Below are 13,885 nucleotides of genomic sequence, written 5' to 3'. Positions count from 1 at the left end.
CCAGCAGCCCCTGCATGACCTGTAGTGTGCCAACCTGAGGGTCCCAGACACAGAGCAGTCCGGGCAAATGCCAGATGGGCCGGTACATCTTTAGCCCAGTGGGCCGGTCTCAATGGTGGGGTTTTGAACAAAATACTGTTATCACAATAGGCCGGTGTGGTGCCCGGGCTGATTTATGGTCCCAGTCTGTCCCTACTCCCAACAAAACAGAGCAACACTGGGATTTAATCAGGCGTTTTTAGCAGCTGTGACTTTCAGCTCCACTGGGATCCTCATCTGTGACTGCTGGCCTGGAGACATCAGAGGAGAGGTGAGGAGCCAACTATGCACCTGCCTGGTTGTCAAATCCATCCCTGTGTGTGTGTGCTGGTCCTTCTATCCTTGTGGGGACCTAAAATCCCCTAAAAGTCCCCACGAGGATAGTAAAACAAGGAAAATAATCCCTTGTGGTGACATGTCCCACGTCCCCTTGAGGATAAAGGGGTTAGAATTAGGTTTAGGGTTTGGGTTACGGAAAATAGGATTTTGAATGGAAATTCCTTTTAGGTTGCCACGAGGATAGAACAAATTGCTTGTGTGTGTGTGCAAAGAGACTAAATATTGTATATTGTGTGTGTGTGTGCAAAGAGACTAAATATTGTATATTGTGTGTGTGTGCAAAGAGACTAAATATTGTATATTGTGTGTGTGTGCAAAGAGACTAAATATTGTATAGTGTGTGTGTGTGTGCAAAGAGACTAAATATTGTATATTGTGTGTGTGTAACAATAGTAGGTTAAGTATGTTACATTGATTCCCATGCAAAATAATGTCACTGAGTGTAAACACACAATCTTACCATATCATACACATTAAGGATGACAGATTCATTAGCCATGGTTTAATCCTCAGATGGCAAGGCAACGTCGTCCTCTCCCTCCGACGTAAATTGCTCTGGGAACAGTTAGCACCTCTCGCCCCCGACACCCAAGAGGCGCATAGGATGGTACTCTGCTGATGTGCGCTTCCCGGATGGGCTACTCACACCGCGGCGTATAGGACTGAACGGAGCACCAGGGAAGATGATTATAATAATGTCTGTCATGCTCTGTCCTCAGCCAAAATAATACATTCTGTCCCAATACTTCTGTCCGTTCAAAAGCTACAGTATCTAGACTCTATAGGTCGATAAAGTATCAAATATCAAAGCGAGGAGACGTAATATTTCCTTTCTGGCTGTAAAGACCACAGGCACGCACAAAACAAATCCGTGTAGTTAGCTCACTAGCTAGCTCGAACTAGCCAGTTGCAGAACTTTTATTAACAAGGCCCATTTCCATTACCGGGCAAGAAAAATAAGGGCTCTGGAAACCAAACCTTCAGTTGTCTCTGTTATCGCATAAACCGCGATCGCTAAACAGCACAGCTGACCTGGGAGGATGATGATGATAATCAGAGGTTGAGACGAAGAGAGATTGATAAATGGGCCCAAAATCTGTTTTATCCAGCAGGTGGCGTTTTTTGAATGTTTTTTTAACCTTTATTTAAACTAGGCAAGTCAGTGAATAATTATTTACAATGAGTGTGGAATTTGGTTAACAAAAAAGTAATGGTTTATTGCAAGGTGTGGCTTATTTGATCGAATAGTTTCGTATTGTTTAAGTTGTTATGAGTGTAAGTTACCGGTATAAGTAGGACGTGATATCACAGAAACGTTTGAGAGAAAAAAAATAACTTTATATCGGAGATCTGTCCTCTCATTGGCTAGAATGGTCCCACTGATCTTGCCTCCGTTCCGACTGCTTTCCATTTTGAAGACAGTCATTTTCTTGCCTCAGTATCTGGTTTCACCGTATCTGGTTATCCATCCAGTATCTGGAAGTATCTGGTCAGTATCTGGTTAACAAGTATCTGGTTAATCACTCGAGAATCTGGAGTATCTGGTTAATCACTCGAGAATCTGGTTAATCACTCCAGTATCTGGTTAATCACTCGAGAATCTGGTTAATCACTCAGTATCTGGTCGAGAATCTGGTTAATCACTGAGTATCTGGTTAATCACTCGAGTATCTGGTTAATCTGTGTGATGCTTTTTGTACGAATCCAGGATATTAACTGCAGAATATATAGAAATATATATATAGATAGCTGGCAATAGATCTCCGTATTGTTTTTAAGGTTCACTTTCGTCTTGTCAGCTGTGGTGGTAAAAGCTAGCAATAGCGCAGGTATAGGACGTATCCAAGCCATGATCATTGTAGCTGGTGAAGCAGTTGAGTTCGTAACAACAGTCGCGGATGATGTGGCTTTTCATCACGCAGACAGATTGAGAGTCGATTCGTTTTCCTGTAGTTGGCTACTGTCCTCCGCCTGTCTGTCCGATGATATCCTCCCCATCCCAACATTATATCTCTCACCGGAACAACAACAAAAAAAGGTGTCCTCCGGTCTCCAGAAAGTGAATAAAATCATCCGAACCGTGTGGTGCGGGTTATGACTAGATTTGATACAGTATGTGTCCGATTTGGCCTTACGTAGCAGGTTAGAATGTACGTAGCAGGTTAGAATGTACGTAGCAGGTTAGAATGTACGTCGCAGGTTAGAATGTACGTAGCAGGTTAGAATGTACGTAGCAGGTTAGAATTTACGTCGCAGGTTAGAATTTACGTCGCAGGTTCAGAGAATTAGGAAAATTATTAGGGGAAAAAACTAAAACTTTATGTTAATTTAACAAAGGCTGTACGGGCCGGGGAGGGCATGCTTCTCTGTGAACGGGAACGAGTAAATGTCTTCCGCCACTAATTATGTCAATGCTGAGCTATATGAAGCCCTCAGCCTTGTTACAAAATTTGCTCAATCTGCTCAATCTGGCATCTGCATGCTACCTGAGGCTCCGCAATTGAGTCGCACCATACATTCTGCGCCTCCGACACACATTTTCGGATCAAGCATAAATGTTTGATTACAACATCGTGCTGCCTCCAACATTCTCCCCGCCACAAATTGATAAAAGGCTGCATAAATGGGCAGAGAGTTGCAGAAGTCAACAAAGCTTTTACCAAGAGATCACTTTAAAAATGATTTATCATCCAAAGCCACAGGGTGGAATCTTTACAGCAGAATCTGTAGTAATGTTAGATTGTGCAGAACATGAGTATAGGGGAGACCCATGCATTAGGGTGATTTATTTAACTAGGCAAGTCAGTTAAGAACAAATTCTTATTTACAATGATGGCCGAGGAACAGTGGGTTAACTGCCTTGTTCAGGGCAGAAGGACAGATTTTTACCTTGTCAGCTCCAACCACTAGGCTACCTGCCGCCCCAGGTACAGTGCATTACAACAAAATTAACTTGCTTGAAGGACATACACAGTAGGAGACGAGGATATACAAGTAGGAGACGAGGATATACACAGTAGGAGACGAGGATATACACAGTAGGAGGCTGAGGGAATACACAGTAGGAGACATACACAGTAGGAGACGAGGATATACACAGTAGGAGAGGATATACACAGTAGGAGACGAGGACATACACGAGGATATACACAGTAGGAGACGAGGGAATACACAGTAGGAGACGAGGATATACACAGTAGGAGACAGGGAATACACAGTAGGGACGAGGACATACACAGTAGGAGACAGTAGGAGACGAGGGAATACACAGTAGGAGACGAGGATATACACAGTAGGAGACGAGGATATACACAGTAGGAGACGAGGATATACACAGTAGGCGAGGATATACACAGTAGAGACGAGGATATACACAGTAGGAGACGAGGAATACACATACTTACAAGAAGAATAAACGGAAACATTCTGCTGACCATAAATGATTATTTATTTGATTGTTTTATTCAATTTGAAAACAAAATACTGCTTTATTTTAAAGGCCAAAATTTATACAATGCATAACATTGATAATCCAAAAATATAGTACTGGCTAACAACAATATAGGACAAAAACATACATGTGTTGTGAACTTGAATGTGCTGCATTCAGTAGGTCTCTTACAGAAAATTGATAATAAAAAGGGTAGATAATGGAAGTGAGTTATTTCAGACACCTAATGTGCTTTAAATTAAAACAAATACATAGTTGTCCGAAATGGCACCCTATTCCTTATATAGTGCACTACTTAGTCCCAAATGGCACCTTATTCTCTATATAATGCACTACTTAGTCCCAAATGGCACCCTATTCCCTATATACTGCACTACTTTTGATCAGAGGTTTATGTAGGCACTACATAGGGAATAGGGTGCCATTTGGGACACAACAGACTAGATTAGTAATTGTTAGTGTCACCCCATATAACACCATTAACTCCCTTTAGATTCTTGTCCACCACGAGCTCTACAAGTGTTCTGTCAGTGCCCACAGTAAATACAATACTTACTTGATGGCATCCATTGCTGGTTGTCAAGCCAAATGGAACGACAAGATAGCACAGGACAGACACATTCAACTTAGCTACCAATTCAGCCTCCTTGTCTAGAAAATATCTAGTACAAACATAACTTGTTACACTTTTATTTGATCTTTCAACTTGTATTCCCATAAAAATCATTACACCACATGACAAGTCCAATGTTTATTCTTGTTTCCTAACGTTTTTAGTGTCAAGTCAATTGAGAATAGGGCAACACAATTCATTCTGCTCCACAAAAGTTCACTGACCCAATTCAATACAATTCGTGGCAAAAGGTTAAGTCGATCAAAAGTGGAACTATACTACACCAAACTAGTGTACACATAGAAGCAGCATAAACATAGAGAAGTCAGATTTTATTTTATTTTACTTTACATGTCATCTATTTTCATACTCGCTTGATTCTTGTTTCATGGACAAAGTGTAGAGATCTGGTAATCTAACTAGGTCAAAACGCCACAGCAATTAATTTGTTATACCAATAATCATGAATGCCATTTGAAACAATCAGTTTGGAGAGGTGATATGCATGCTGTACTCAAGTGATGGGACAGTCAGTGTCTGGCTGAGGCCCAGTTGGGTGTCCTGACTCTAGTCCAAGGTGATACACGAACAGTCTAAAATTTACATTACAATGACTCATGCTGGTGCACGCAAATTCAACATGAATTTAATAGGTGCCCTAACGTCATCAAAACACACAGCATTGGCATTACAGATATATTATCGCTGTCCAAGTGACGCAAGCCTACCAGACTACAGTCCTGATCTGGTTCTTCCTTGGCATGTACTTATTGAACTCATTAACTTCCTATAAGTCCGCGGGGTCACACCTACATACAGGTAAAACCCCAATACCACAGGCATTTAGATAAAACTATTAGTCTTTCGTGTGTTTTGTTTTCGATCATAGAAATCATAGGCTATATCTTGCCGAGGCAACACGCCGCACGAGGGAAAGAAATGTGACTGCTCAGCTTCAATGTGCATCCTAAAAGCTTATAAGTGTTTTTTGGTGTTAAGGTAATTTAGTCCTACTTCTATGCTATAGCCTACGCTATTATATTTGGTCCTTTTACGTAAAATACTAGTTAAATCATTAGGCCTATGAGATATTTCAAGGCATAGGCTACACTCAGACAAGTTGAGTCCAATACAAGGGTTTTGAGGACAGCCGTTTCAGTAACCCCCACTAGTTCTGTCTGTTCTTGTTATGTAGGATTTGGCCGCGCGAAGTGAGCGCAGAGCGTGTTGGACCAGGAAAGAACGCGCCACCTCTCAATACCCGCCCTATTGTTGACACTTGTTGCAGCAGTTCGGCACCGCACTAAAAGCGAGTTTGTTACCTTTTAAGGCTGATATACATGTTTATTTGGTTTTTCATGGAATTTCTGCGGTAATTAAATTTAAAATATTTATCAGATATACCTTACAGAAATCATTTTTACCAGCTATGTGTATTCTCAAATTGAAAAGAGCGCGCTCCCCCAGCACTACCTATTGGGCTCCTGGTCAAAGTAATGCACTAGATAGGGAATATATTTAGACAAGACAGGGGCCATTTAGGGGACAAGACAGGGCCTGCTGCACACCCTATGACACCTAGTTAGTTCAGCGTCTATTACAGTGATTGGATGAGCTGCAGGAATGCTAAACGTCCACTAGGTGGCATCATCAGGCCGTTATCGGAGGAGGATCAACAGAACGGCTTTGGAGTTTGACCTTTCCTCATTCCTTTCAAAGTCACAATATTTTGTTTTCCTTTGCAAACAAACGAAAGGAATAGATTAAGTGACATATTTCCCTTTCCGTAAAACATGTAGCCTACGGCCGTTACTGTTCACGTGATACACACATCTGGATTAAGATTAACAGAAAATGCCTTAACAATAAGCAAGCCTCAATGTGAACCGGGCGGTAAAAATACCATCTCTCTTTCAGACATAACACGTGGGAGGTGACATACACTCTAAAGAGATGCCTGGTTTACATCAACCTCAGTACAAATCGACGGGCACTATCATGCTGACCCCTTGTCACACCAAACTGTTTGGCTTGATAGGGACAGCAATGGAAAAGGCAAGAGCACAACCCGGTCTGGGGCCAGGCTACAGGAGGAGACAACAGATCTGGGGCCAGGCTACAGGAGGAGACACCCGGTCTGGGGCCAGGCTACAGGAGGAGACACCCGGTCTGGGGCCAGGCTACAGGAGGAGACACCCGGTCTGGGGCCAGGCTACAGGAGGAGACACCCGGTCTGGGGCCAGGCTACAGGAGGAGACACCCGGTCTGGGGCCAGGCTACAGGAGGAGACAACAGATCTGGGACCAGGCTACAGGAGGAGACAACAGATCTGGGACCAGGCTACAGGAGGAGACAACAGATCTGGGACCAGGCTAAAAAAGGAGACACCAGATCTGGGACCAGGCAACTATGTTCACAGCACATCACTATTTGAACATCCACCTCGTCATTGTGACCAGTTTGAACCACCTCCCAACACGTTACCTTCACACATATACAGCTACTGCACCTGGAAGTATTTCTGCTACATTATAGAGACGGTTTTTACGACAGGGGGGGTCAGATCATAAACAAAAAGAAAGATGACAACAAAAACACATAGCTAATATGCATCTGTATAAAAACAGACTAGCTAAATCAAAATATACAGCGAGTGAGTTCTCATAGCCAGGCTCCCCAAAACAGCCATTCAGTTGCAAAAGGTCCTCTGAGTGACAGAAAACAACATGGCCCTTTCCAAAAACAAAAAACCTCCCTGCGAGAACACAAAACTAATGAGCCGGCAGAATGGAGTCAGGGGCTCAAACTCTGCCTAGAAACTCTACAAATAAATCTCTCTCCTCCTGACGGATCTAAAAATTATATATTTGGAATAAACACGCTTTTTAACCACCAAAGTCCTTCTGTCTGAGGAGCACAGCGCCGCTCAGCTGTAGGAATGCCATGTTTATTGTGAATCCTACATCTTTCTTTGTTATATACAACGACAAGGTTAGCTCGTCGTGTCATGGTTGTTATCCCTGTGGCAAGAGAACAAAATACACAGAAGGAAGGGGGGGGGAATGCAGAATTATAATTCTAACCACATGAACAACTATAAATTGGAAACATGGCTTACTTGTTTTTTTCTAGTTCGTTTCTTCCTCATTTTTTTTTTTTTTTTGGCCTTCAGCAAAGTTCAGTCCCAGCTTTTGCTCTTAAAAAAAAAAAAAAAAAAAATGCTTTTGAGGAGAAAATTAGCGTGTTAAAAATGCCTCCTCAGTTGTGGCTGGAAGCGCATGTAGAGGACAGTAACGGCTGCAGCAGCTCCCAGGACAGCCACAAGTATTACCAAGGAGGAGACAGACGAGTCACCGTCAGGCCTGGAACTGGGTGGAACATTCATGGCCATGGTGGGCTGTTGGGACAGAGAAGGAGGCAACAAAATAAAACATCTTATATCATATCCGAGTTGTGTTCAGTGGGCCCCAAACAGCACTAGGCTATATATCCCTCAGTATATCTGAATGTGTCCAATAAGAAATGCTTCTTTTTTGGGGGGGGTTGTTTTTTTATCAGTTGCGAAACACTTTGCTACAATGTGCCCTAATGAATATGACCCGTCCAAGACAGTTGAAGTCTCAGACGAGTGAAGAAGAGCCTGCGGTTGTCCCACACACACCCTCTGCTGCACGCGAAGCTGCACGTCCTCTCCTGCTGACGTGAAGAGCCCCACCGCAGCACTGTGTGACAGGTGCTCGAGCTTGTGACCATTAATCTACATAAAGACAAAACAGAGGGAGAATAACATCATAGGAGCTTGATACATTATGGAGGACTATAACTGTCAGTACCATGATCGTTTAAGATCTACCGTGCAGTGAAAAGGCTCATGAAATTAAAGCCACAATTCTTCAGTAGATGGCTGGAATCTCAAGCCTAATACAAATTTCCCAGATAGACGATTGATTGATTGATTGATTGAAACATCACATTCCCCCTTCTTACCCTCTGATCTCTAATCTACTCCACCAGTCGGCTCTCTAGCAATTGAGCCGCTGGGGATGAGGTTATCTTCTCCAAACCTCAAAAAACAAAAGTCAAAGTCAATGTTTACCGCCAATATCTTGTCTCCCTCTTGTAATCTTCCATCCAGCGCTGCTGCGCCATTCTGTTTGATTTTGGCCACATAAATCCCACTGTCATTCAGGACATACTGCTGGTCCAGACCCCCCACGATGTTAAACCCCAGACCTGGAGGGAGGGAGGGGGGGGGGGAGAGAACAGGAAATGAAAGTGAAAGTTCTCAGGTGAGATACTTAGTATGGAGTTCTCATTACATGGACATTTGCTGACTGATCGCCAAGCATCACTACTCTGGATGGTTCTGACTTAGGTATTTGTAGTTGTCCACATATTCTAGGTGTTGCTGCACATGAGAACTTGTTCTCAACTAGCCTACCTGGTTAAATAAAGGTGAAATAAATAAACTGATTTACCGTCTGGATATTCAAAAGAGGAAAAGACCATAGAACACTATTTCTCTCTCTCTCTCTCTATGGACAAGGCTATGTAACTATGGTAGTGCAGAACGTATTAGTTGGAGAGGTGTGGATGGAAGGAGATGTCTGCTGATTACAATGTTGTTATGTGGGACAAGGTACAAGCAGAACCATTCCAGAAGTTGCCATATAAATTCCCTTCCATGCAGTCAGTCTTGTCATAATATTGCAGATGCGGAAGAGCTGTTAACGGAACTCAAAAAAAAAAAAAATATGTAAATGCCATGGAAACGCTCGTTTAACTCAACTCATCTTGTAGTTACCAGCCCTGTCGCGGACCCCGATGTCTTGCTCCCAGACAAACTAAACAACCTCTTCGCTCGCTTTGAGGACAATACAGTGCCGACGACACGTCCCGCTACCAAAACCTCTCCTTCACTGCAGCCAACGTGAGTAAAACATTTAAAAGTGTTAACCCTCGCAAGGCTGCTGGCCCAGACGGCATCCCCAGCCGCGCCCTCAGAGCGCAGACCAGCTGGCTGGTGTGTTTACGGACATATTCAATCAATCCCATCCCATCCCAGTCTGCTGTTCCCACATGCTTCAAGACGGCCACCATTGTTCCTGTTCCCAAGATAGCAAAGGTAACTGAGCTTAACGACTATCGCCCCATAGCACTCACTTCCGTCATCATGAAGTGCTTTGAGAGACTTCGTCAAGGACCATATCACCTCCACCCTTTTATTTTATTGATCCGTTATTTTACCAGGTAAGATGACTGAGAACACGTTCTCATTTGCAGCAACGACCTGGGGAATAGTTACAGGGGAGAGGAGGGGGATGAATGAGCCAATTGTAAACTGGTGAGTATTAGCTGACCATGATGGTTTGAGGGACAGATTGGGAATTTAGCCAGGACACCGGGGTTAACACCCCTACTCTTATGATAAGTGCCATGGGATCTTTAATGACCTCAGAGTCAGGACATCCGTTTAACGTCCCATCTGAAAGACACCACCCTACACAGGGCAGGTGCCCTGGGGCATTGTCACCCTACCTGACAACCCACTCCAATTTGCTTACCGCCCCAATAGGTCCACAGACGACTCAATTGCAATCACACTGCCCTAACCCATCTGGACAAGAGGAATACCCATGTAAGACTGCTGTTCATCGACTATAGTTCAGCATTTAACACCATAGTACCCTCCAAACTCGTCATCAAGCTTGAGACCCTGGGTCTCGACCCTGCCCTGTGCAACTGGGTCCTGGACTTAAACAGGCCACCACCAGGTGGTGAGGGCAGGAAACAACATCTCCACCCTGCAGATCGTCAACACTGGGATACCACAAGGGTGCGTTCTCAGCCCTCTCCTGTACTCCCTGTTCACCCACGACTGCGTGGCCTTGCAGACGCGCCTCCAACTCAATCATCAAGTTTCAGGACGACACAACAGTGGTGGGCCTGATTACCAACAACGACGAGACGGCCTACAGGGAGGAAGTGAGGTGGCCCTCAGAGTGTGGTGTCAGGAAAATAACCTCACACTCAACGTCAACAAAACTAAAGAGATAATTGTGGACTTCAGGAAACAGCAGAGGGAGTACAACCCCCATCCACATCGCATGGACAGTAGTGGAGAAGGGTGGAAAGTTAAGTTCCTTGATACACATCACGGACAAACTGAATTGGTCCACCCACACAGACAGCATTGTGAAGAAGGCGCATTAGCGCTCTTCAACCTCAGGAGGTCTGAATAAATTCTGGCTTGTCACCAAAAGCACTCAAAACTTTTACAGATGCACAATCGGGAGGGTATCCCATATTAGATCACTGCCTGGTGGCACAGCAACTGCTCCGCCCACAACCGCAAGGCTTCCAGAGGGTAGTGAGGTCTGCACAACACATCACCAGGGCAAAACTACCTGCCATCCAGGACAACTACACCACCCGATGTCACAGGAAGGCCATAAAGATCATCAAGGACAACAACCACCTGAGCCACTGCCTGTTCACCCCGCTATCATCCAGAAGGCGAGGTCAGTACAGGTGCATCAAAGTTGGACCGAGACTGAAAAACATCTCTCAAGGCCATCAGACTGTTAAACAGCCACCACTAACATTGAGTGGCTGCTGCCAACATACTGACTCAACTCCAGCCACTTTAATAATAAAAATTGGATGTAATAAATGTATCACTAGTCACTTTAAACAATGCCATCACATAATAATGTTCTACATACCCTACATTGCTCATCTCATATGTATATACTGTACTCTACACCATCTTGTCTATGCCGCTCGCCATCGCCATCCATATATTTATATGTATATATTCTTATTCATTCATTCATTCATTTACACTTGTGTGTATAAGGTAGTTGTTGTGAAATTGTTAGATTACTTGTTAATTGTTACTGCATGGTCAGAACTAGAAGCGCAAACAATTCGCTACACTCGCATCAACATCTGCTAACCATGTGTATGTGACTATATACAATTTGATTTGATTGAGGCGAGCGAGCTACATAAAGAGGTATTCTCACTGGAGGTTACTGGCTAGAAAAACCTAATTTGTATTCGTCACATGCTTAGTAAACAAGTGTATACTATCCGGCCGTTCCCAACAACGCAGAGAAAGAAGAAACTAATAATAGCAAAGTAAAACACGTAACAATGAGAAACGATAAGTTGGCTATATACACGGGGTACCGAGTCGATGTGAAGGGGTACGATTTAATTGAAGTAAATATGTACAGTACCAGTCAAAAGTTTGGACACCTACTCATTCAAGTTGTTTTTTTTTGTTGCAATTTTCTACATTGTAGAATAATAGTGAAGACATCAAAACTATGAAATAACACATACGGAAACATGTAGTAACCCCCCCCCAAAAAAAGTGTTAAATCAAAATATATTTTAGATTCTTGAAAGTAGCCACCCTTTGCCTTGACAGCTTTGCACACTCTTGGCATTCTCTCAACCAGCTTCACCTGGAATGCTTTTCCAAGAGTCTTGGAAAAACAATATGCTGAGCACTTGTTGGCTGCTGTTCCTTCACTCTGCGGTCCAAGCTCATCCCAAACCATCTCAATAGGGTTGAGGTCAGGTGAATGTTGAGACCAGGTCATCTCTGATGCAGCTCTCCAGCACTTCTCCTTGGTCAAATAGCCCTTACAGCCTGGAGTTGTGTTGGGTCATTGTCCAGTTGATAAACAAATGATAGTGGGATGGGATATCTGCAGAATGCTGTGATAGCCATGCTGGTTAAGTGTGCCTTGAATTCTAAATAAATCACTGACAGTGTCACCACCAGAGATCATCCGTTTCACCACTTCTGCATCTCGTAAAGACATAGGCGGTTGGAACCAAAAATCTCAGAATTTGGACTCATCAGACCAAAGGACAGATTTCCACCGGTCTAATGTCCATTTCTCATGTTTCTTGGCCCAAGCAAGTCTCTTCTTCTTATTGGTGTCCTTAGTAATCGTTTCTTTGCAGCAATTCAACCATGAAGTCCTGATTCACACAGTCTCCTCTGAACAGTTGATGTTGAGATGTGTCTGTTACTTGAACTCTGTAAAGCATTTATTTGGGCTGCACTTGAGGTTGGTACATAATGAGCTTATCCTAGCAGCAAAGGGTAACTTTGGTTTTCCTTGCCTATTTTTAACAAGTAGGACTATCTTCTCTGTATACTACCCCTACCGTATCACAACACAACTGATTAGCTCAAACGACATAATGAAAGAAATTCCACAAATTAACAAGGTATACCTGTTAATTGAAATGCATTCGCTAAGGTGACTACCTCATGAAGCTGTTTGAGAGAATGCCATGTTTACAAGCTGTCAACAAGGCAAAGGTGACTACCTTGAAGAATCACCAAATATAAAATATATTTTGATTTGTTTAACACTCTTTTTGGTTACTGCTGGCGATTCCATGTGTTATTCTCACAGTGTTGATGTCTTCATTATTATTCTACAATGTAGAAAATCGTAAAATAAGGAAACTTGGAATTTAGTGTCCAAACTTTTGACTGGTACTGTAGATTCGAATTCCAAGTCACGTGAAATCCATAGATCAGGGTTATGAATTAATTTCAATTGACTGGTTTCCTTATATGAACTGTAACTCAGTAAAATCTTTGAAATTGTTTGTTGCGTTTATATTTTAGTTCAGGTAGTTAGTATTGCTAGCTGCTAGCTAGGTCCTCATTTGGCTCAGTAGCAAAACCCCGATCTCGTGGCGTTCAAATTGAAGCCTATTTGCAATATCCAGATTAGTTACCAAATTGGCATAAATTAAATAAAGACAGCCAGCTAAGCTAAGAACAGTTAGCTATCCAGGCCATCCGTTTGCAAGCTTGCCAACTAACAGTAGGTATTTCAGTTGCGACTGAAAGCTATTTTCTTACCTTGTGGTCCTCTTTTCAACTTTATATCCAGCACGATAGCGCAGTATACATTGTTGACCCGTTCATGATGTTAGGAATCCAGAGGACAAGCTAAATAGCTGTTTTTGAGGGTAGTTATAAAAATGTGAAGGTGAACTCATACAGGAGTACCGTATCGATTGCCTGCAGTTTCCTGCTCTCTGATGGACTAGAACTCCACTTCCCAGAATGCTCTTCAATCTACCGCTCTACTCGTGACCTTTGATTGAACCACCCGTAACTGTTACTGTCGATCAAGATAAACAAATGTTTCTCAATCTGCGGGTACTAGCTGTATGCACCCTGGGGGTGCCTGGCCTATCCACAGGGGTACTTGTACAGAATTGTAAGAACCTAATGATAATCGCTCTGGGTAGTTTCTCCTAGGTACAGGTCTAGGATCAGTTTCCCCTCCCTTAACCCTTGGGGGATGCAAAACTGACCCAGGATCAGCGTCTAGGTGGGGCAACTAAACCCTACACCTGATCAGACAGTTGCACATGAAGGTATACATCAGGCAGAG

At 43.2% G+C, this 13,885-nt stretch overlaps 1 pseudogene; it reads right to left on the bottom strand.

The window, feature by feature from the left end:
* Positions 1-7,340: 7,340 nt before the first annotated feature.
* LOC135535671 (synaptojanin-2-binding protein-like) lies at positions 7,341-13,620 on the bottom strand (annotated as a pseudogene).
* Positions 13,621-13,885: the final 265 nt, after the last annotated feature.

The sequence above is a fragment of the Oncorhynchus masou genome, unplaced genomic scaffold (assembly GCF_036934945.1).
Source record: "Oncorhynchus masou masou isolate Uvic2021 unplaced genomic scaffold, UVic_Omas_1.1 unplaced_scaffold_4966, whole genome shotgun sequence".
Classification (NCBI taxonomy): domain Eukaryota; kingdom Metazoa; phylum Chordata; class Actinopteri; order Salmoniformes; family Salmonidae; genus Oncorhynchus; species Oncorhynchus masou.
The sequence above is the reverse complement of the archived record's forward strand: the minus strand, read 5'-3'. Positions and strand labels throughout refer to the sequence as shown.